This window comes from Temnothorax americanus, unplaced genomic scaffold, assembly GCF_048541705.1.
Source record: "Temnothorax americanus isolate GAGA-0224 unplaced genomic scaffold, ASM4854170v1 Scaffold27, whole genome shotgun sequence".
Lineage (NCBI taxonomy): Eukaryota > Metazoa > Arthropoda > Insecta > Hymenoptera > Formicidae > Temnothorax > Temnothorax americanus.
Window position 1 is genome coordinate 2,078,040 of NW_027509411.1, and position 25,781 is coordinate 2,103,820.

At 40.9% G+C, this 25,781-nt stretch overlaps 1 protein-coding gene and 1 long non-coding RNA gene across 2 annotated transcripts in view; one reads left to right on the forward strand and one right to left on the reverse strand.

Annotated features, from left to right (window-relative positions):
* LOC143899381 (uncharacterized) overlaps window positions 1-25,781 on the reverse strand; it is a 41,198-nt gene that overhangs the window by 6,526 nt on the left and 8,891 nt on the right. Inside the window, exon 2 of the long non-coding RNA XR_013257470.1 lies at window positions 17,353-17,518. This is a non-coding gene — a long non-coding RNA (uncharacterized LOC143899381). The remainder of the gene's footprint in view (window positions 1-17,352; window positions 17,519-25,781) is intronic.
* LOC143899378 (uncharacterized) overlaps window positions 15,794-25,781 on the forward strand; it is a 34,407-nt gene continuing 24,419 nt past the window's right edge. Inside the window, exon 1 of the mRNA XM_077409639.1 lies at window positions 15,794-16,721. The gene's annotated coding sequence lies outside the window, so the exon portion shown is untranslated. The remainder of the gene's footprint in view (window positions 16,722-25,781) is intronic.

Below are 25,781 nucleotides of genomic sequence, written 5' to 3' on the forward strand. Positions count from 1 at the left end.
GTCTTTCGCGCTTCAGTGAAACGTCCGATTATGGAAGGAGCGCCAGAGGGATGTCCCTCTTTCTCTCTTTTCTCAGCTCGTTTTAGCCGGCGTCCATTATTGCGACTGAGGAAACTGTTGATTAAACTGTGACGGGAAAAAGGAAGCGGATGATTTCAGAAATCTACCGCTGGCTACGGCCGGACGCGATTAATACGAAACGCCTGTGAAATGCTTTATAATCGCGACGCAAGAAAACGACACTTTTTATCGTGGCGAATTTCGGTCTGCGGGTCGCCGAGGGATGTATAGAGACCGAACGGACGTGTATAATGATAACGGTAAACCGGATTTGCGGCTTTCACGGTGCTTTAGATCAATTTGTTTTGAGTTACTGTGTTTGGATCAAAATACCGAATTCCACTTCGGACACAGCGGCGAATTTAAAAGGACTTGAACGCGTTACGTGTCCAATCCCGACGTCACATTTAATTGCTAATAGACTGTGTGTCCGCGTTTACGCTCGCCATCAGGCATACGCACTGGCGCTCATCGAGAATTTGCATTTTGTTTTCCAACATAAAGTTTCTGCGCGGGTAAGCGGTTTAATCGAAGCGCAGGAAATTAACCGATCCGCAAGATCGCTTAATAGAGACGCATTTCCGGTTTAAAAGAACCTGTTTCTGACCTGCACTTTTCAGCTGTCATTGTATAAAAGTTCATCTGCCGTACCTGCTTTCCGTGAAGTAGATGAAAAATAAACTGCGATGTCTATTAACTAACTGTTCCTTGTTACACTTAACAGACACTTAACCGTATTGTGAATCTATCAGTTCTTTATAGTTCAATCTCGTATTTATAAAAGTATTATAGTTAATCAATTATCGCATTACTCATTGTGCACAATTTGTTTTTGTCATTTATTTGAATATAACCGTTTTGTTTTTTTTTATTAAAAGACGCGTGCTTTCGGCTGCATACACGACACGACATATAAGTCCTTGCGCATTATTTTACGCACGCGTTGCCGAATGATAATTAAATCTCCCGGGCTCACAGTTAACTAAAACGTTCGCCGGTAGCTCGTTAAGATTTTTCGCGCGTACCATCGTTCGCACGAGCAAAATGAAAGCATGTACGATTAATTATAATTACAATCCACAAGCGTTGTGGGCTGCACCGTGTACGGCGCGTCGACATTGCATTTTTGTCGTCGGAGAAGTGCCGATAACAACGACAGCAACAATTAACACCGTCCTTATTCGCTGCCAAACCTTAATTTATCGCCATTACCGAACGCGCATGCATCAGCAACGACTTTCTCGCGGTTAATTCCGCGAGATTTATTGTACAAAGAAACTATGATAAAACCTTGTAGGAATTCAAACTATTATAGGGTTAAATCAAGTCTATGCACTAATACACAGAAAAATATAGTTATATGCTTTTGTCTGTTAAAAAAATCGCTGTGGCTAGTGTGCTATAAAGTAAATATATTTCGTAAAATTCAGTTTCGATCCTTGCTGCGTCGAGTACGAAGAAAGTCTCGAGAACCACAACGAGGATCGCGGCAATGCCGCCCTTGCGGCCCCGGTCCAATTAAATTGACCAACGAATTCAGGAATAAATCTCTCCGAGAAAACACTCGGTCCTCGCACAGATAATAACTTCGAATCCGGCGCCCTCGAGTCCGGACATCTCGAGAGCTTCTGGCGAACGATTTCACATTTCGCACCCACACTCGCCGTCATCGTGAGAGCAACGCAAGCCGAAAATTAGTACACGTAAACGGTACTTTGTCGTTAAATAAGACGTTGTCACGAAAGAAACGTTAAGTATGTAATTTGGCAATAAATCTCGTGACGTAAATCTCTTTATCTTTTGTTCAACAAATGTATTATTAAACAATTTACATAAATTACTTTCAATTTATTATCATATAAGTATGATAATATATTTAAGTGAAGTGTAAATGATATTTAAGGAGCACAGATGATCCCAAATGATATTCAAGGAGTTCAAATAATCTCAAACAAGTTATCTTTAAAGAAAATTAACTCTTCTCTATAGGGTAGAAAATTATATATAACTTAATTTCAGATTTATTGTTTCAAGTTAATGATAAAACGGTAAAAAAAATTTGTACTGCTGTATAGAATAAAAACCTCTAATCGCCATTAGTAAATTCGAGGAAGAGGATCATCCTCGTTAGCTAAATAAAAAAGAAGCACGGAGTTCATAAAAGTATAGATTAATTCGGAGAGACGATCCTCGAATCTACGTATTTCTCGCGTAACGGGAACGATCGCGTCGATCGAGCCGCTCGCGCTCGATCGAGGGAACAGCCGTGCTGGATCTCTCTCTCGATCCTTGCATCCGCGAGCGGCGTCGAGCGAATAGCAGGGCGTGGGGTGGCTGACTACTCCGGAGCCCAGATCGCTCCCGCAAGGTGGCCTCAAGTGGGAGAGAGGAACGACGGGGAAACGACGACTTAGAAAGTGAAACTGAAAACGCCAAGTCGGATGCGAGAGGACCCCACCCTGACGTGGTCTACTCCGCGCACCGTAAGCCGTTGCGCGTGTGGAGCCTCGCGTACGTGCGCGTGAACGAATTTAAAGTGACGTCGAGAGGAAAACAGCGGTCGCTGCATCCGCATCGCGCATCGTCGCGGCGAGACGCGCGAAGAGGGACCAAACTACGGTTTCCGATATATCGCTCCATCATTTAAAATAAAATTTTGAAAAGATCTCCCAGAGCAAAAGAGACTGAATAAAAATGACATTTCAAAGGATCTCACAACGCGAAATTGTGCAGGATATCGACAGACGAGAGAAATATCTGCTATAGCGATACGGAACAAACAAAAATTGCACGATCACTTTCTTACAAAGTTATTTATATAATACGCTTGTTATATATATTGTCCTTGGAACTAAAATTTATTCTACATCGCGACGCAAAGGCTGCAAATATGACGTGGGGATAATAAAAACTCGTAGAGATTCGTAAACCGCAACGTCGCTGACAATGAGCAAAAAGGCAGAAACCTATATCTCTCGCCTGTCGTCGACCGAGCGTCCGGCTTCGTCTGCCGCGAAAGGAAAAAAGGAGCAGAACGAATTTCGTGAAAGGATGCCGGGTACGAGGGTACGGGCGGGGAAGGGAGAAGCGATTTTTGCAGTCTACCCTCGCGAGAGTAGGTGTAAGTACGTTCTCGTCGGAACGTACGACAGTATCGCGAGTATCCAGGAAGAGAGGCGTGGCGCGGGCGCGCGGGGAGGGAAAAGATCTTAGAAAGTAAAACCGAAGAGTGTGTTAAACTTCCACCGTCGCGGCCCGATCGACGTCTGTGAACCCCACTCTGACGAGCGGCGCGCTCCGTTCCCGTCCCGTTGCTCACGCTGCGCCCGTTGAAAGAGACTCGCGCGCGAAACGCACGCGTGCACGCCCGTCCGTGTGCGAGCACGCTGCACACGCGTACGCGTGATTAGCGACGGCTCGCCGTCGATTATCCGTGGAAAAACGCCGCGTGGATAGGCGATGGGACTCACGAAGAGCGGAGTAAAAGTTGGAGCGCTTATTATTTTTCTTCTTTTTTTGTTTCTTCTTCTTGCTTGAAATTTGGACGGCTGTAAAACCGTGGCCTAAAATCCATGAATTCTGAATGGCATGACGATCTGTTTCTTTAAGTTTGACAAAAATGATTGTGCACTTTGGCGCGGATTAATTCTACAGATTTCTTCTATTTTGTGGCTTACGTTGAAGATTCTATTACAATTTACAGTATCGTGTCTCACTTTATGAAAAAAGTGACGGTTGTAAAGCAAATTGCTCAGAGTACCTTGAAGAACTCTCTGTGTGACTTTTTTCTTTTTCTACTCTTAATTACTTCTTAAAGAAATTTACGCAGGAAAGGGAAGTGCCGCGCGCAGTTTACGGTATTATTGGATTGATTCTTTGAAGCGGAAAGATGATCAGCGGTGGATAGAGAATTGCCACTGGCTTTCGTTCGAAGACATATCCGAATAATAGAGCGCCGGAGAGTGAATGAAACGAGTGAAAGTGAATAAGTCGACGGAGATTGTGATTATATACGTGGGTAATGCCGATACACGATAGACGCGCTTCATTGATGAAGTGACGGGATGAGATATGAAGCAATGTCGACATCGAAAGCATCGCGTGCAATTTCATAAAGATTGATTCAACTCGTAAAAAGAATCATTAACGAACTTTGACGATCCTATCAGTTAATTAAATTTCTACTTATTATTGAAATTTCTATTTCTATCGCTGGAACTAATTAATACAATATGAGAAAAATTATTATACCCGATGATACTAATTTTAAAAAATACGCAAAGTTGTGTGTACATACATTTCCAGTATATTACAAAATGCAATTATGCCATAATTGATTAGCAGCGCGAAATAAATTCGCGAAAGAGTTTTATCGGATTGTTTTGTAAATTTCTTGCTGGACGAATGTACCACTTGCATTTTGCAAATATTGCACGTCGATCATTTTTAAGTCGTAATACGTATATCAATGTTTGTGTGTGCTGTATGATTTCAGAACAAAAATAATTGTCGCGTGCTCGCGTGAAATTCTTGTTTATATGGGCGCGTTTCTTCTATTAAGGTCTTTTGAAATATTTCTTAGTTACTCGACTGAGACGATCTTCGTCGGCGACTTCCCCCGCAGGTGCGATAATGGGTCACTACTTTCGCACTGGCACACCTGGCAAGTTTACTATCCCTGTGTAGAATTTTGTGCGCATCTCCGGCGCCGTGAGACCATTCGCCGTTTTCATGGTTCGTTCGTCGCGAAGATATTTTACATGCAGCAAGCGTCGATTGGCGTCCCTATTGGTAATCGGTCGCTATTGCTATCACGCGTTACTTACCTCACTAATGCTAATGTAGTGTAACGAATATGCCTTATTACCGCGACATGACTTTGCACAAACATCGTCTGGCGATTTTGTCTTTTATTCCGCGTTTTGCAAATTATCTTCGGCAATTTGTATGCAAATTTGCAACGGTCTCAACGTAAAAATAAGATTACCGATACATATGAATAAGCATTGCTGATTATAATGTTACATGGCGATAAAAAGCGAAAGAGAAAAGGAAAATAAATTTTAGGTTCTATCTTAAAAGATTATTAAAGACTAAACTTAATTTTTAACACCCGCCTGCAGAACACTTTTGATATCTAACATTGATATTGTTGTTATAATTACGAAAATACGCACGACTTGATCATTCCGCGTGTATCATCGACGTGTATATTAACACCGTAGCGTCAGAAAGATCCGGACAAAACGGCGATCATTCATTCTCGGTGCGTGAGACATATTTTATGGGAACGTCGTTTCGATTTTACTCACGTGTCCTAATGAAGCTATTTACAATCATAATTTCAATTTGATTTAGTTGCGAATCGGGGGCGAGGCTAATTATGCGGCTCGCGTACGTCCGTCGTGCATTAAAATGACGATAAAACCCTTTCCTTACGCCCACGAACGCCGCGCGGTGGAACAGGAGGAGAAGGAGATGCATCAGAACTATGAGAACGTTAAACCGTATCTCACGTGTCTCCCACCTCCCACAATCGCATCGCGGGCCCCTGCAACCATCCGTCGGTGCATTTACCGCCCATTGAGAAACACCATAGACGGTGCTGCGCCTTCCCTCCCCCTCTCCTCCACCCCTCGTTTCAATCACCTAGATATCTCGTTGCGGTTAGACGACCGCGAATTCTCGAAATTCGCAGCTCGCACGTATATTCAGGCTGTATACTTGGCAACGTGATCCTCGCCCTTCCCAAAAATTCCTACGAGCGCACACCTTCATATATAGGATAAATCTCTGCCTTGACTTTGCACACGGCTTTCCCTCCCGCGCTGCATATTCTCAGAGTTTGCCGGCGGCCTTTGTAATTTCCTTATATAGCTTACTATATATATACTTTACTTATATAGAGGCTCTCGTGAGGATTTACGGAAGTTCTCGTTTTACACTACGTATATCGAATTACGGCGCACGGTTAATAACGAAATTCAATCATCGGAAAGGAAATGGTGCAATTTTAAATGAAATAGAAATTCGATTCTATATGTTAAAGAATTAGACATTTTATATCTGTAACAATGTATACACTGTTTCATTACGCCAAAAGTTGCGGCAGTGACGCGGCAAGAATTCGCTTCTCGGACGAGCGCGACGAAGAGGAACCTCCCGGTGGGACGCATCCCGGTGTGTGCCCCGTAAACGGTTCCGATGTTCTCTTGGCCCCCCCATAAATGGCGCGGCGCGGTATAGCGGCGGCGCGACCCAGCAGGTCGTATCAGCGTCAGGCATCTCGGGCACAGTGTACCTACCGATGTGTTCTTACACGTGTGGGAAGAATGTGGAATATCGCGAATGGAATGAAGCAACCCGAGACACACACCGGCGCTCACGCGAGCGACCGGGCGCGCGGGCACTCGTATACAATATGCACGCGGCGCAAGGCGCGGATGCGCTCCGGCGGGCGTGTAAGAGCATAAGTAATCACCGGGAACAAAACGCCGCGAATTACTGCCTCTATCTTTGTAAATGGGGATCTCCCCAAGCTTGACTCTGCTCGCGCATTAACCCTTTGCACTCGCGACTCCGACCGAGTTGGCAGCAAACATTCGCGATTTTCGCGTCTGCGTATGTGCGTGGTAAGAAGACCAACGAATTTGTATAGTTAAGATTAAAATAATTATGATATTGAATAGCACACGGTAGTAGAACGAAATTATGTGGTCGAATGTATATATTATTGAATATTTTTGCGTCTTTCAGCTCTTGCAAAATGCAGAAAGATCTAAAGTAACGATAAAGATAGATTAATAATCAATAAGAAAAAGAGCGTCGAGCCGTAACAAGGTGTTAGTGTTAAAAATTCTGTATTAATTCAAATAATAATAACAAACGTTTCAGACCTTTATCGGACCATCTTCAGTGTCGCAAAAACTTAAGTCAGAATCGAAAAAGTTAGACGACGTTACAAATATTGCAATAAAACTTCAAGTTAAAATCGGAAAAGTTAGACAATGCATGTTTATGCCCGCATGTAACAAAAGCTCATAAGATTAATAATCAATAAGAAAAAGAGCGTCGAGCCGTAACAAGGTGTTAGTGTTAAAAATTCTGTATTATTATTATTTGAATTAATACAGAATTTTTAACACTAACACCTTGTTACGGCTCGCGACGCTCCTTTTTTCTTGATTGATTCTTAATCTTATGAGTCTTTTGTTACATAGATTGATAATATTGTAATATTTTTAAAATACTATTATTTATTTTTCAAAGTTTTGATTTTGATTAGCAGTATTTCATAATATATCGCCGATATCGATGTAAACGTTGATCGTACGCTAGGTGCGTTGGGAAAAATATATGCTGAAATGTGTGGAAATTATCAGATAATTACTCCGCTTTGCTTGGGAGTGTAACCTGCTAAAGTGCGGCAATTATCCACGAGCATCTCCGTCAACAATACACATGCCCACGATCCGTTGGGTGGAGTTCACAATACGTCAATGAGAAAAACAATACGTGATTTGGCGGATAATTACGGACGCGGTATAATTATATTCGCGCGTTTATATATACGTCGTGAAACGTGAATAAACAATTCAATCTTCGCGTTTCTAACACAAAGCTTAGTTTCTTTCTCTCTATCATATTCACATTATTGTTCATGTATTATTTAACAATTATTATATTTTTAACGTATTTAACGTATCGTGTGTGTGTGTATTTGACACATTTAAGTACGATAAATTGTTAACTTCTTTTTTGACAATTTTTTCTCCATAAGTGATGGGATAGTTTTATAGAAAATAAAAAGTTGTAAAATTTTTATAAAAACTTAATAGTGCATATTTTGCAAAGAAAAACATTCGTAATTATTGCTCGTTCAGAATTCTATTTATTTCTATTTTGACAGAGCATTCGTAGGTATTCGGTAGTGGAAATAGAGCACGCTGGTACATGGTACAAATTAGTCGATCAAAACGGCAAACCGACATCGACATTACCAGAGTTGACGTCATCCTAAATACCGAATCGCCTGCAAACTAGATATCGCAATAATTACAGTCGATTCGTAATCATTGAGGAGGATCGAAACAGGCCGAGTATAAAGAGAGGGAGGAACAGTTCCGATGAAGAGAGAAATCTGGTCATTGGCCTAGTTATGATTAAAATGAAGGATAGGTTACACGAGACGGTAGATAATTTGAGAAAAAATGTTCCTTTTGTGATAATACGATGTAAAAAATAGGTATATGTTATTTCATTTATTAAAATAACATATAAATATTTCATATAGTAATCAATATTTTAACATTAGCTCATTAGCATAAAAAATTATCGTTTACTTAAAAGGTTATTTTAAAATTATCCTTTGACATGCAAATTCGATTTGGAGTTAATTATTTCATAATTGTTCTTCTATTACGTCAACTAAAGAACGATCTGTTATTCCATACATTGCTAATGTGACGTATTGATCAATCAGTGCCCGCTAGTTGTTTGTAAGTTTAATGAGAGTTAAATATTAAATAGCGATAGCAAAAAGCGATTCTATTAAAGTACAATATCGTAATGATATGTATTATTTAAGCATATCAACGCAGTATCTATTTAGACTACTTATTTATTATTTTCTATTCAAACATCTAAGAGAGAATGAAAAATGAATTTGCTGCCGACCCACTTATGATCGCGAAAAGAAGGAGAGTGGGAGAAAGAAAAAAATAATTGCCAAACATGATCGGTAGATTAGATGTGCGTGAGGTGAGTTAGTACTCCGAAGTTCTAGCTATAACTCCAGTTGCGTCATAGAGGTTTCCAAGGACCCCTCCGGACTGACCATCGTATGCCGAAGATATCGAGTGATCTAAATGACAAATCACAGCTCGCAAATGCTTGATGATCCAAATCAATAGCAATGACGTCGTAATAATAAAAAAAAAGATTTATTTACTTATTAAACGTCCAATTTTCGTCCCCGATCGCAATATATGAATTTACAATCACGTTTATATCTCATTTAAGAATACAAAATAATTAAAATACGACGATTATATATACTTTGGTCGGTATTCTAGAAGCATCTGAGAATGAGTGACTGATGATGTCATTCCGTAATGACGAGGGAAGATTCCTTCGTACCTTCTAGGACGAAGATCTCTAGGACGAAGACCTGTCCCATTATGTAGGCTAAGACAATGCGTTTTATATGTAAATTAACAATGGAATTCCGTCCGACGTACTTCCTGCGAGTGGTAGTCGACGTTTTGTCGAGAGTGCAACGTTCAAAGTCGGAGCTCATAACAAGTCCAAAAGTATCCTCGAGCACCTGGCAATAAACGTCCGTCAGCGAAACAGTGAACATTCTTTAATGATTCACCAGTCGGGATCTCACTCGTGCTTGTTCGTCAGATTCCATATTACCATATTAGAGCGATGTTAACGCGTGTCCCGAGATTATTAGCGGTTGTCATGATTTTATAAAAAAAATCTCAACCGAGTTCTCATACGGCGGTCAACTGTAGAGGGGCTCGATTTCTGCTCTCGGCAGAATTTCTAGTAAATGATTTCTAAAATACATAATCGCGTAACGATAATTAAAATAGAAACACTTTAGAGGGATCTGTCATTAATTGTTTTATTGAGAATTACAGCATTCCGTGAATAATAATTATCATACACAAAGTTCGACGTACACAAATTATTTCGCGCGATCAAGTATTTTGTAACTCACAGTTCCCGCATTAATATTATTCAAATATATGTACATTCATAAACACGCTCGATAAATGCCGCGAAATGTAAATGGTCTATAAATCTAAACCAATGCAATGGTCGAAACGTCGTGACGATTATAATTAATAAAGATGGCCAGTTAAATCGAATAAAACATCTTTATTGTTAATTATTTATTGGCAAAGCAAAGTTTCTGATTTGCTCCATAAATTTATTTCCGCAGAGAGAGAGAGAGAGAGAGAGAGAGAGAGAGAGAGAGAGAGAGAGAGAGAGAGAGAGAGAGAGAGAGAGAGAATAAGAAAGAAACACAAAGTGTCGTCTTGAAATAAATAGTTAGTAAGCATATGCGGTAAACATTTTGCGGGTCATTCCCGTCCAGTTCCGAGATCCTTATCGAATCGGTGGACATGCCTCGATTCATCATCCGGCCGCCAGAAGTACAATCCGTGCCGCGCGCGAATCGCACAAAGAAGCGTGATTGCGTGCCGCGTAACGCGAAGAGGTGTAACGAAGCCGCCCGCGGACGCCCGCTGTATCGCTGACAGTTACGTAGGCATGCATTATGCATTTTCGCTCTACGCGCGGCCGTGCAGCGTTCGTACACAACGCGCTCCTCCCACTGAAAACGCGACGGTGTGGTGACCAATCCAGAGAGAACAGAAATCGCGTCGCCCCTTCCGCGTCAATATCTTACCGCGGCGCATAATAAATGCACTTGTTCGTCGAACACACGCGGACGAATCCTCGCGCTCGCCAGCTTAGAGATGCGCTGTTTCGCGTATCCTTACTGCGGCGAACACGATTTTACACATGAAAAAGCGGTACATCTCGAGGAAAGGATTTCATTAGAAATTGAATTTAAAAATATTCAATTATATTTTGCTGCAGTGCGGAAGCAAGCAGCCTGGCATCAATAACGAATAACGAATAGTGCAAAAAGAAAGAAAGACAGAATATACGATGCCATTGTACGCATTCTTTTGATAATTATATAATATATACCGAGATTATATATTCAGCTTCAGGATTTGTATTAGATATTATTGCGAGCATTAATAATATTACGATTGAATTTTGCACAAAGCTTCTCTCTTCGCTCTCGTCTTTTCGTAATTTCCCTGGAAGCATCATCGGTAGAATTTAGATCGAAAATTGTGCAAGTGGCAGGATTTCACCAACAATGCCCGGACGAACCAAGTGAGATCTTTGTACTTAACTTATCTGGAACGTCGTTTAAGTAAGATTTAAAGCAAGTCGGTTACAGCGTTGCGCCCACGGGAAGTAAATTGGCACGAAAATTACAACGAGCTGACGAGGATTCGAACAGGATTCGAGCATCGACAATAAAGACGAGTTTGCGGCCGTCGAGATGCCCCATAGTCGATGAAAGTCGAGAAGGCGTTACGATATCTCTATTAGCACATCGAGATTTAAGTTGCTCGCTACAATAAAGCCTTAAATCTGCTGCTACAAGAATTATCCTAGTGCCCAGGGCTCATTTCTAGATTTGATCGTGTATTATACGTTTATTGCATGATACATTCTATGTGAAAATTATTTTTTTTTTAATGCATTTAAATAATAAAATATACACATAGAATACTGATATTTTTTCAACTATTTTTTTAATATATAATTTTTAATGTAATTTTTCGTGCTGCTCTATTCAATCCTTATTGTATATGATCGCATCTCGAGGTTCGCTTTTTACAAATATTTCAAGAAATAGAACATTTTCGACGTAACAACACTCCCAGGTTGGTAACGTAACGAGACGCTGGAGCGATCCTCGCTCGGTGGATCCCGGATGATGGGGCTAATCTCTCGGGAGAAGAGCGTTTAGGATGATTAACTTTCACCGCGACCGGCGCCCGGCGCGGCGGTGAGCGAGGCTTCCGGTGCGCGCGCGCGCCATTGTCAACGACGCGACGTTCTTACTGGGGCGACGGCTATTTCGCGTGCGTTTGTCGCGGCCTTTATCGCGACATGCACGACACCATCAGCGACATCATGTCGTGCCGTCCTCGCCGATATTCGTCCGCGTAGGCGTTTAATGATGGGTTCCGCGGCGAGCGCCGTGGTGTGCGTGCCCGCGTGCACGCACGCCGTCAACCCCGTGGTGAAGAGGTGTCGTCGTATATGAGAATAGAATGCCTCAACGGGGAGCAAGAGGAGGGGGGGGGGAGAATCCGTCGCGACGCGGTCGCGAATTCCGACCTGCCTCCATAAGCCTCAAATATCACGATCGACGACCCTGAAGTGACACCAACACGGTGAACCTCCGTCGTTCATCCGGTTCTCTCCGGAGGCCTCGTTGAGCAACGAACCGGGCGCGAATGAACGTCGCGAATAAATTTCGAACGCAGAAAATCGATACAATATACGCGTGACACAACAAAAGATTCTGATAAATGGTAAATCGGTTACTCCTTTTTCTTTTTTTCACGAGAGAATGCGACGGAGGTACGACTACATTATGCGCGATTTTGTGACTATGCAGAATCGCAAGAAGATCCATTGTCGGTGCAATTCGTTGTAACGGCGGTCATTCAAAGCGACATTCGAGCATTGTGACGTCGTGCGAGCGGGGCCGGCTTTTAACGTCATCAGCGACATGATGACGGCGGCCGCGTGCCGAGTTGAAGGCCAAAATTTGTGCAGGTTGCAACACGTCGCCGGCGAAAGAGAGAATCGCCGACGAAACGGACGAAACGGCACGACATTTAACGGAGAAAAGCCGCGGCGAGGGATCAGAGAGCGTATACGTCTTTTTGTCCGGCAACAAAAGGTCGCAAAAAAAGTCATCAAACCGTGAAACCGGGGAAGGCTCTCCGAGAGCGGCTCACGTTTCTCCGCTTCTTCCTCTTCTTTTTTTTCCCTCTCTTCGTTCTTTTTAATCCCGTCGTAACGCCCTGACCAGGTAACTGTGTCAGGACCGTTGTGCCCGAGATCACCGACAGTTGCGCAACAAGGCGGAGCGTGGAGATCCACGAGGATCCGATGATCTAAGGTCTCGGGGCGTATACACCGGCCTCCTCGATTTACTCGCCGTGCTTGGTTTCTCGGGCAACCTAAAGCTAAGAAGCTAACTAGAGATTGACCCAGAAAGTTGCAACTTGAATAAAGTTGCCGTCAAGTACGCCGTAGCGATGATGTAGAAATGACTAGAATGAGTGAATGCAGAAGCACATGAAAATAAAGTTACACGAATCTGATTAAATTATATATTATAGAAATGTCGAGAAAGTATATTTCAAGAAAAGTTCTAGAAAAACGCAAGCATCACAATTAGCAAGAATCTATTCCGTGATCAATGACAAAAAATCAACCTCGTAAGATTAAAATCTAAAAAATTCAAAATAAATTATAACATTAAAATTATAGAATGTAATTGCTTTACCTTTTTTTTTCATCTGTAGTAAAACATTTCCACTTTTTATTTCAAATAGAAAAATTTTGCTTTATAGAAAAAGTTTTGTGACAAATATAACGAAGCAAAATAGCATGAAAATGTGTAAAAAGTTTTTTCCCGAAGTATGACGGAACGAAGATGAATAACTTAGTAAGATTAATTAGGTCATTAATACTCTCATTCGCATAAAATCTTGATTTATTGCGCTCTTTTTATGACAGAATTGCTGCACGATCTAATCGCGCGATTAAAAAGAAACTTCAAAAAAATTTCATAAACATAGGATAATACAGCGATTACAACCGATAAACTGGTCGAACCGTCAAGAAACATCTTTTATAAGTTATAATTATTATACATACCTTACTTTATTCGGGCTGTAAAGTTGTTGTCGCAACTTTTTACCATACATATTGTATATTAATCTCTAAATATTTTTATTGTCAGTGCAGAGTCAATCCTAATCATAGCATTAGTTTGGAATAATCATTATTTTTTATCAATCTCGGTATTTCACCAAAGACTTCCAGAGTTACGACACTGATCGAAGAGAAAGAGTTGAAGGCATTTAAACCAAGCAGGGTACGATACGGTAACGAGCTGATCCGGTCCTAGGACAACCAGATCGTCATCGTGGAAAACTGGAGAGTACCGGAGCAAAGTATCACGTGGTGGGGTGCTACTACACAGTTCCAGAAGTGAATTAGCGTCAGGAGGTGAAGAACGAAACGGGAATACCGCGGGTACTGCGATGATGAACGATGAGAAACGGTTTCCATCTTTATTGATAAGCTTACGTCAATGGAAATGGAAATACCGACACACTCGTGATACAATTGCGACAATACCAAAATCGAAACGCAGCGGACTGAGCAGGAAGTCAATAGATAACGCGACGACAGGACAACGAAGTAAAATGCGTAATCAAACCAAAGAAATATACTTGGAAGCTAACGATACAATGCAAGAGGAGTCTCAGGCCTATCGGATGTCCTTTATTCACAGACAGTGCCATAAATTCGGAGCCGATTCTACTTTAACAGAGAGAACTTCACTGGTAGATCATTAATCGCTGATATTTGTTAGTTGTGACATCACGAATTAAAATTTAAAGACGATCTTTTGATATCACTCAGGCAAAATTTACATAAAATTAACGGATATTTAAATGAGATAATTGAGCACACACACATCAACAAAAATTCTCGACGATAATCCATTTTTTTATACGATGTAAAATTTACATTGCCTGAATATGAGAGTATTCTTAATACCATGTGAAGAAAATATCAAAATATGAAATTGTCTATAACAATTGCTAAAAATCATAATTGTCCAAAAATATAAATGATTAAATATTTGTATGTATGTATGTATGTATCTGTATGTTTTTTGTCTTTTAATCCTATTATAAATCGCTCAAGTTTTATCGAGACGAATGCGGATGAAGACGAAGAAAAGAAAGAGGAGGCAACGAAAGAACGAATATATTCGCGAGCGATGGAGCGAGCGGTAGGGTGTCGATACAGTTGCAAAGGTGAATTAGTTGCCTGGGAGGTTGCATCGCGAGTAACGATAGAGAAGAGATAGTGACTGTGTTCGATACTCTGCGTCCCATCCCTCCTTCCTGCCTACCTCTCTCTCTCTCTTTCCCTCTCTTCTTCTTACTCTTTTTTACTTGTTCTCTCTTTCTCGCTCCTGCGAGAGCACGTCGGCTGGCTGGGAGGATTCCGGTGTGTCGGTGACCATCGGGTGGGAGTGGTGCACCAACACCATCCACCTCCTCTCTTCGGGGTCCAGATCGGGGCGCACGGGGAGTGGGAAGGACAGTCAGAAGAGTGCCGGAGGAATCTAGCTAGGAGGAAACGTTGGCTAGAGGGAGAGACGTCCTTCGCCGATGAAGTAGGAAAAGGAACACAATGAGAGCGAAGGGGGAAGGAGGGGGGGCAGAAGGAGGAGGAGGGGGGAGGGCAGGTCGCGTGCCGGCGTGGTGCTACTCCGGAGCTGAAAGAGAGGAGAGCACTTACCTTACCGACGTCTCTCACGGTTAACACGCAGGGGAGCTCCTTCGCTATATTTCTCCGCGTGCGTTCTCACACACACAGGGAACGGGCGCTTTAATATGCGTATACACGCGCGCGCGCTCACAAACGGTGCGGTTTCCCCTCCCACCCCACCCCGCGTGTGCGGACGTCTCTTCGGTGTCTCAACGGTGTGTTTCTCCGGTGTGTGGCTCACCTACCTACCTACCTACCTACCTACTTACTAACCTACCCGCACCGCAGCCTACGGATTCAGTCTCCCCGCCCAATCGACGGTACCCACGACGGTACGTACTCGCGTGTTTGTGTACGTCGCGGTTGTACGGTGTGTGCGCAAGACGTTCGTACGCGGCATCGCCCGCCTCACACATCGGCACACGTCTTACTCACCACCGTACGGACCACTCCGCTCTCGTCGCGTCTCACGAATCTCCTCCGAGAGCGCTCACGGTTTCTCGCTGATATTCCGCCTCGTCCGCGGCGCGAAGGAAAAAGAGAGATAGAGAGAGAGGAGGGGTAGGGGGAGGGGAGGGAGATATCACACGCCTCGAGAGAGGACCTGGACAACGGAGCACGGGCACCAAACGATCGCCGGACGGTGGTGAGCAACGTGGTTGGCTCCTTCCGTCGCTCCTCCCGTGAGAGAAATCAACAGTCAGGATTCGACTGTCCTGTCAACACGATACTCGCGCATTTCGATACGCATCCGGGCTCGGCACCGAGGATTGACAGTGTAATCCCACAGGAATCGATCATCCTGTAGAACGATCGCCACGAGGGAACCGTTAATAAGGTCGATCGTCGCCCTTTGGCGTCTGATCGGAGCACGAGACCAGAACGAACTCTAGTCAGAAAGAATAAGGAGAGAGAGAGAGAGAAAGAGAGAGAGAGAGGAGAGAGAAGAGAACTGTCTCTCTGAGAAAACGGAAGGCTGTCTGGTGCGGTGTGTGATATACTAAAAAAAAGGGACACGCGTCGTACATTCGCCGGAGCGGGAACGATCGAAACCGTTATCCGAGCACGTGGTTGCGGTACCACGAGGTGCAAGAAACGAGAGGCTTCCGGTTGGGATCCTGGATGTATTATCGTTGAGGAACGATCCGGTACGGCTCGGCGGAATGTTCGTGCGGACGTTCCAGTATCTCGTATCCTCGTAAGGGCCGACGTCTCGCGCACGTGGAAGGGCCCCTTCCACGAGGGGCAAGAGGGAGAGTGATCACGAGTGTGAAGATAGTGTGTTGTTGTAAAACAAGTGTTCCCTCTACATCCATCACCCTTTCTTTCACCACCCCTTCCCCGGCGTAGTCTGACTCTTTCTCCCTTTCTCCTCTTCTCTTCCTTTTTTATTCCTTTTATCTCTCTTTTTCGTTCGGATTGCCTTATGAGCAGAGCAAAGGTGGAAAAGTGCCGCGAATCAACGGAAGTACAGGAACCGCTGTCACCCTCGGCTTCAAGGTCGTGGCATGACGTATAAGGTAAAGCGATTTACGATTTTCTCTCTTCCCGTTCGTCGTCACGACGCCGGGATGCTGTGTATTGTTATGGTATTCCGAGCAGTGCTGCTTCTGAATATTTATGAACGACGCGCGATCGGTATTTTCCAGAGGAGAACGAGAGCGTTTAACCATTTCTATTAATATTCCAGACATGATAATCTAATCGTATGCCAAATTGCGTCAATAATAATCTTTATAAACCAGTTTAAATGTGAAATAAGATAAAACTTAGTAAACACCATGCAAGTAACATGCAACTTCCATTTTCCAATTCAAACAATATAAATGCAGTATAACACATAAACACAATAATTAAGTATTGAAGCAGTTATAGAAAAACATACAATATTCTTTGAAAAAATTTAAAATGATGCGATGGTTTACGTAAATTTATAATTCGCAAAATTTAAAGCATTTAATCAATCTATAAAATTAATTTGATGAATCTAGTGTTATAAGTTGAAAACACAATCTCGTAGTCCTGTCTTCTTCTCTAGATAATATTGTAAAATGAACATTTCACGTTAATTTATAACTGTTTTTAAAAGTTTACAAACGGAATTTCAACGTTCGCAGTATTTGGATTCTGAATATTGAAAAAAATCCTTACGCTAATCGAAACGTTAACTCTCTCGGTTTTTTCTCGGTTGGCTCGGCCGTGCGTCCAACGTCGTCGACGAAATCTCGATTCGTACTCCTGGCGCCTGCGTCCCTCGCTCCCGGTAATTACAGAGTTCCTGTGAAATGCACAGACACGGTGTCGCGTGCGCAGCAATCTGCAAACAGGAATATTGAATAGTAATATAGGCGAAGATGACGGAGAGGTTTTCATTTGAATGAAAACAATCGAACGCTCACGAGTATGACCGCGGAAGTTGTCCGATAATTTGTCGACGTACATACATACATACATACATACGTTTATCGTCTGACAAGTGTGCACATTTTGCAAAAGCAAAAATATGATGATAACTCAAATTAATTAATAGAATACATAAATATTTATCTATTATTATTTTTAGTGCCTTGTACCATACATTTGTACGTGCCTCGATATTTTTATAAAAATTATTAAAAAATTTAATTAATCATCAATATTATACTTTGTACTATTTAGATATACAGATTTTTCGGACATTATCTAGATATTCTTTCGGATTATTTCCCGCAACTTTAGTAGCTAATTAATAACCATGAATTCAGATAGTAACTGACAGCACTAGAATTTACTAAAATACTTGCAATTATGGATCACGCTCGCATATTTTTTTACACGCGTAATTATTGCAGATTGACACCGAGAAAATCTTACGTAACGCAATTAAAAGGGACGCAAAGTCACGCCCATAAATTCGCGTTCTTCATAAGGTTCCGCGCGAAAATGCGTTGGTCGTCTAATTCGTTTCGAGACCAGTTCTGAAGCTGCGCTTGCGATTCCGCGCAAGAGCGAATCGCCCACGCTCGTCCTTACATCACCGAACGGTTCGTTTTGCCGCCCAAGAAAGCAGACGTTGCAAAAGCTATGTTCCTGCGTCATCCCCGCCGTTTCCTCGTTCATAAATTTACGTGCCTCCAGGCGCGCGCGACTGCGCCCATCCGAAGGATAGAGAACACGTGAGATTATCCGATACGCAAGACACGAGAGACCCCGATAAATATGTTTGCGTTGAACTGGTCAAAACAACGGAAGCCACCATAATGCAAACGCAAAAGTGATGGATGTCGAATCACGCGACATTCACATTAGTTACGAAATCTCCTCTGCGTACAAACATATCTGAGATATTTAATTATTAAGTGCCAAAAATAGCTCTGTTAAAGCTCTTACAAATCGTAGTCGCTGTGAATATCGCAATTGGAGAAAAAAAAAAGAATATTCATCGATGAAAACTAAAATCAGATTTCGCAAAGTTCATTTAATTTTATTTCTCTCTCGTCAAAAATTTCTCTCGGAGAATAAAGACGCGAGTCTCTCTCTCTCAGAATATTCGACTAAGTGGCACACGAGATATATACCAGCGATGCATTATTCATAGCGCACAGCTTGCGTCGATAACACACGCAATAGACGCGCTACCGAGCGTACGTATATTAACAGTTAATTGATAACAGGTAAGTCGAGTGCGGGACGCGGTGATTTTTGTTGCCGCCGAGCGATGCCGATCACGATATAGACCGACCGACAACGCCGTTAACAGTTATGTGAAACCAATGCGGCCGAGAGCGGCAGGCCGCTCTTGTCCCGTGGCCCATTATTTTCCTCTCCCTTACTCCGTTGCTCGTGCTGTTGTCCGATCCATCTCTGCCTCGCTATCGGCAATTTGTTAGAATCGGCTTCGTACGTGCGCCGACGCACCCATGACTATCCGTACGCGATAAATCGCAAATTACGACGGGCGCGAACATCGCGCATCGCACGAAAGTAATTGTAAATAATACGCGCTGGATCTCCTCCTTTCGCCTATGGGAATAACGATAATTTGTACGACTGCGCGGGCAGAAAATTTGAAGAGGTAAATCTATATACGCGGGTATAACGAGTAAGATCTTCCGGACGTAGATCTTTCCCTCGCCGCGAAATAGATTGGCTATACTTATACGAGATCGATCAGAGGAAAATAAATTCAGAGCTACAACTAATAATAAGAGATCGTGATAATAAGAGTCGCATTCATATAGTCAGCGCGTCGAAATCGGATTTTGCATAAAACCGCTAAAATTTCGTTCGTTTTCATCAATTTACGTATAATTGTATATTATTTTATGTATGAAAAAACGATCTCATTATGTGTGAAAAAGCAATTAAATGTAGAGTCGAATAGAGCCATCAGAGATATCGAGAGTCAGATATGGTTTAATACAAAAGCCCATACATAAATGACTCCGTTTTTCTCTTCAATCCCATCCTTGCAAAACCGAACGGAACATGGCAGTGTCAAGCGATATTACGCGAACGACATCGGGATCCTACTTCCTTTTTTTCCATTTCGTTACTCAACAATCCGGGCAAACGTATACAAGCGGTAGGCCGGTATTTGAATACGCGGCTATTACGGAGAGCACGACAATCATGAGAGATTCCCAGACGTTCGAACAATGTCCTCACCTCGATCCTGGACTGGCGCAAACGGCAATAAAACGGGCCTCGAACGACATTACCGTCACCGAGTACCGGCCATTAAGTACTTCTCTGCCGCGGTGATTCTATCAACCGGTGTCTTCCATAATCTGCAGTGATATATATATATATATATATTTATATATATATATATATATATATATATATACACACTGTCTTTATATTAAATAGTTATCACACATACACACACACATCGCGCAGGGTGATATTTAGTGCGTAATTAAATTATATATTTTTTTAACATTTATATCAATTTTAACATTTATATTGTCCTAGTTTAATATTTACATAAAATTTGATATTTTTTATTTTATATTTATAAATTAATTTATTTTTTCTTGAATTCCAGAAGAAAATTTAATGGAAGCTTTATATATTAATACTACTGTTAAAAACAATTTATCCTTTTCTTATTCTCTGTTAATTTTATTCTTAAAATACCTTCTTGTCGCTGATTATATTTCAATATTTTTGACAAAGCCCTCTTTTGAGGTAAGGCTTCAATTTAAAGTTTCTCCATTGTTCATATATGCATATCCTTACTCTATAAACAATTCTTCACTTTTATAAAATTAAACAAAATATATTTCAAGTCTAAAAAAATTATAATAATTTGATTTAATATTTTTATTAATAACAGTAGTCAACTGCACGTCGGCAAAAAAAATTATTGGAGTGAGCGCAATTTTTTTACGACGTAAACAGATTCACTTTGTGATGCAAAATGAGCGTTGAAGAACGAACTTACGTAAGAAGTCGTTTAAGAGGAGAAAATTGAAATAACTTTAATCGTCTTTTTACCTATGACTATAAATGTAAATTCGTTTCGCGACGAGGACGGGATCTTCGGTGGCATAAAGCTGATGCGTGGGCTCGCATGCCGAGTCTATTTATACATTCTCGCGCGTACAATGGACTCGCTGCCTTTAAATTAAATTCGAGCAGTACCGCAATGCCATTGTTAAATTTCATTGCCGTCCAGAAACTTTATCTCGTACTACAAACAATCCACGTGGACCGAGAAAATTTCGGTTAAACGAAATTTATGATTCACGATCGAATGACAGTACGTTTCCGTAATGAGCAATCACGATAAACCGTTTTACATATAGTATCCGCATCTCATTAATAATATAGCTAACGATAGGGTCGATAAATTTAACGTTTATCTCACGATGTGCTCGCTTGCAGGAAATTAGCAAACATTATAAATATATGTGTGTTATGCAAACCAGTTTATGAAGAAAATTATGCGCGTAATCCGCTAAAAATATCAGACTGCGCCAAAATCCTCATAAGAGATCGATCATAAAAGACATTTATGCTGCAATAACGGTTTAGTCGACTGCAATGCGTAACGGTTCTTAAACGCTCCTAAAGATTCAAGATAGAGCCGAGTCCTCTGTCTCTATTAATGTTGATTCAGCAAATTACGAATTAGCAATTAAAATATGTCCACTCGTGACGAAAATGAAAATTTACAAACTGATTCGACGTGAAAGATATGCAAAAAACACGGGGGATCCGTTGCGAGCACGCGTTGCATCTCGCCGAAAGATCCTTCAGCGGCGCGGTGGCCCAAAACACGAAGCTGACGCTTTTGCGACCAAGCGGCAATCGTTGAAGATTACTGCGAACGTGTGAATTTTTTTTATTTCCGCCTCGATTTATGTATTGCGTCGAAAAGACGAAGTGCACCATTTAAGCAAACTGCATATCAATTAGCTATTCTCGCCGAAAAAAAAACATGCAAATTATAGGCCGAGCCGTGCCGGCGATCTTCTTAACTCACGAAAGCACAAACAAAACACGCAACTCTGTGCGATGAATTTTTCATCCAATTTTACGCGAGGTACAGTTGTACTACAAAAAACGCATTGTCCGTTATTTAATTGTAGTGAACGGACGCGACGTTAGCCTTGTGGCATGATAAAACTGCTGCATCGACTGCATCTTCGAGTGGACAATGCGGTGACCTTGTCGGCGTGGAAAGATAATTGTAGCGCCTCGAGATGGAAGCTTAAATTTGAGGCCACAGCCTACATTCGTGATGTAAGAACGACGATAACATCGGGCGGTGCGTAAAGTGGCAAACGGAGATGTAAAAAAGGGCCGGACAGTACCTACGTGCTTTATTATTCAACGCGTATGTATGCGCGCGCCACCACTTATCCCATACACGCTGACCCTCTTATTTCATCTCGCGATTCACCACGGCCTCCTCGCCTTGCTATCTCGCTTAATCGAACATCTTAAATCGTATCGTACAACTAAATAAACATTTAGCAATACCATCGAATGTGATACATAATTCAATCTCGTGCAATTATAAATTGCGCGGAAAGTACGAATACAACTTGTACCAAAATTAATGCGGGAATTAATTTAATTTAATGGCTCGGTGACAATTTGCGACTGTATTTGCTGATTATGACCGAATTTTATGAAAGTCATTTAATTATCGATAATTAGGCTGCATCAGTAATCGAGCAATAATTCATTCGATGCATACACGATGTTAGTTTCACTTTGGGTGAATAATCAAATATATTTATATATTGCATTTACAGAGCATTTTCTAATAAAAAATTGATGCACAAAATTCCTTCAACTAGAATATAAAGCCAAAATTATAATAAATCTAAAAGGTAGAATAATATACAATATTATAAATTAAATAATCTAAAATTATAGTAGCCAATTAAATGAAAGCATTACGTAAATTTTGGCGGAAAAATAAAAATTAAAACAGATCAATATTAAAATCCAAAATTCAATCATGCAATGGTGAGCAGATTCGATCGCGTGCGCATCATGTACGCATGTTTCTGATTTGCTTAATCAGCCCTCCATCATCGCTGAAGGTTGCGCACACTTGTTACTTCTTGCTCGTCATTGCGAGACGAGCCGCCTTCTGCCTTCGCATTGTTACATGCGAACATAATCATGAATTGAAATCGAAACCAGCATCTTAAGACGGTCAGTCATCTGACAAATTAAAGAGGGTATATGATCGTGTACGCTACAATTTCGGTCGCTTGCTCATTAGTGATCTTTTACAATCATTATGTTGAACACGATAAACTTCAGTTAAATACAAATCTGAGAATATGAAAGACAATCGTCTTAAATATAAGTAAAAGTTTATTTACCACCTTGAGATATTGGTAACTCATTTCATTTGCCTATCTATCGACGCACGCATAAGAATGTAGTGGACGTTACGAGCGCGCCGATTTATCAGGCTGGAAACGAAAATGTTCTCACGATCGATGCGGTCTATTAACGATCTACCTGCTCATTAAAAGCGCAGAAAATCTTCGCGAACGTTATACGGCACCCTTCAGAGAGGCTGTGTTATCCCACGCATCCTTTAACCAATTTTCGTTTCGTGCATCATTAGGCGGCGGCGACCTTGTGATGCTATTCGAATACCATTTCGTTCCAAGGTTGCAAGGGCACTAGTAATTTAGGCATTGATTAGACCTAGGCGTGTCATGTAATATTTTACTATCGAGCACCTTGCTATCACGGCAACTTTTGACGAATTCTATAATACGAAAAATTATGGTCAATGGCATTAATATAATAACCAGGAAATACGTTTTGCGTTTAATACAAGAACAAGATTTAGCTATCTTTTAGTTTTGTACGATGAAATTTTAATCAGCATTTTTCTATATTTAAATTTTTGATTTAAAAAAATCGTAGATTTGTACGAATCTATATACGAATATAAAGTGTGTATTTGATAATAATTTTAACGTATTGAATATCTCTAATCCAGATTCTTTTAAGTACGACAAATATAAGTTAATTTTTTCAAATAGAAATTAGTTATTAAACATAAATTTGTATAAAAAAATAAAAACAAACCTTTAGTTTAGTAAATTTTACTATAACTAACTTTTAAGTAACTTAATCTTAAATCTCAGTTTTATCAATGATTTACTAATACACTAAATAAGTTCCTAATTATATATGATTACATCATGATTATGCCATTGTTCATTATTGCTTAAATTTATTTTTATATCCTTGCCAGTTTTTCTTTCGGCGTTTTACGTTCTTCATAAAATCGTTTTTTTCTTCACAAACCTAGAAGAGAAACTTGAAATTTCTTCAATAAATGGCAAGATGTTCGATTTAAAATATATAAAAAAGCATTTTTTTATATCTAAAATGTATTTTCTACTCGCAAATTCATCGCGAGAAAAGAAACGTGACGATAACTAAAAGGTCGCCGGAGCGCAGAAAGAAATGGGCCACGAACAACGAGGCTGACAATGCCCGACAGTGTAAGGTCCTCGCGCTCTCGTCAGAGAGAAGAAAAGAGAAGGAGGAGAAGAAAGACGAAGAGATGGTGTTGACTAACAAACGATGATTTCGTCGTACTGCGTGAATATTTCATGAGGAAACGGTCGGAGATACCGCGTAGAAGTTGGGCGGTCGTACGGTGAACGAGATCGGCGGATCGGCAGACGATCGAGCGTGGAGAGGAGACGAGATAGATGCGTTACGACGAAGGGGACGACAAGAGGGAACGGTACGATCGCGGAAGAGGACGGAAGACAGATCAGGGAAGGAGGTGGAAGTGGAAGGGAGGTTAAAGAAAGGGAATCAGGCCAACGGCTGGGCAATAACCGGCCCCAGAGGAAAATTCATGAAAATCTATTCCTGATTTCGTGGCCGATCGTTGTATATATTTATGCGCAATATGGAAGAGTCCGTGTAATCCTGTTGGCGATTTCAAGCGATCGAGGAGGGAGATTCCTCGGTTTTCCTGCTTGTACGCCTAGGAAAAAGTTGCGCACCCCGACCGATGTTGCTCGTTTCAACGAAACAATTTCGCGTAATTTAAAAACGCAATAATTATTTAATTTTACAAACCGAGAGTAATTCGCTTATATTTAGTTTAACGAACGAAAGCATACGCGCAAAATAAAGCCACCGTAAATGTATATTTTAAACGTTATAAAGTGTTCGGATTTGATAAATGTTAACATAATTTTTAGTAATCGTTGTAAATAACATTTTTTGATGTGAGAATAACATTTATTTATTATTTATTATTTATTATTTTATTAATTTATTGTGTCTTGTTATAGCTTCAAAAATTAACACAATGTTTTGATGAAACTTGGGATGATCCTATATGTGCTTCTCGAACTGAGAGAACATATTAATGAATCTATACATAAACCATCGAAGGGAGTTTATGTTAATTGAGAAGATCTTTTATTCTCATTAGTAATCATTATGGAAGGCAGTACTGAAGCAATATTAAATTAAATGTTTAATTACGCGGCAGCTTCCTGATTCGCACTCGTCCGATACAAGAACTAATAATGTGCTAATCGATTAATTAGGAAGACACTTTCTAGAGCGTCCAATTAAATTACGTTCAGTCCATTCGGTCCCCATGTGCCATCACTCACGGGCGTTCCCCGTTTATTTTCTATACTGTCGTACTTCTCGTTTTTTTATTCGCGGTCGATTTCACTCCTTTTAAATCACAATCGCTCGTTAAAGATGAAACTTTATTTTCTCAATTGCAAACCGGATCGATGGTTCGTGAAACGGTTAAAACAAAATTCGAACCTTGCGCAAGCTAATATTACGTTATCGTATAATAACATCAGTATAACACTTTATCGATGCGAATTATATATATGTTTTCGAAAATTGTTATCATCAATTTGGCATATTTACGTTACATAAGAAGATAAACATTATTAATTTTATAAGGACGTAGTAGAAAAATAACGTAATAAAAAGAACTTTAAATGTTTTTCTAAAATAATAATTTAATTTCAACAAATTATTATACAATATGTTAAAATTCCAGAACAATTTATCTTTGAATTATATTGCAATTATGCGATATAAACTTGTTGATA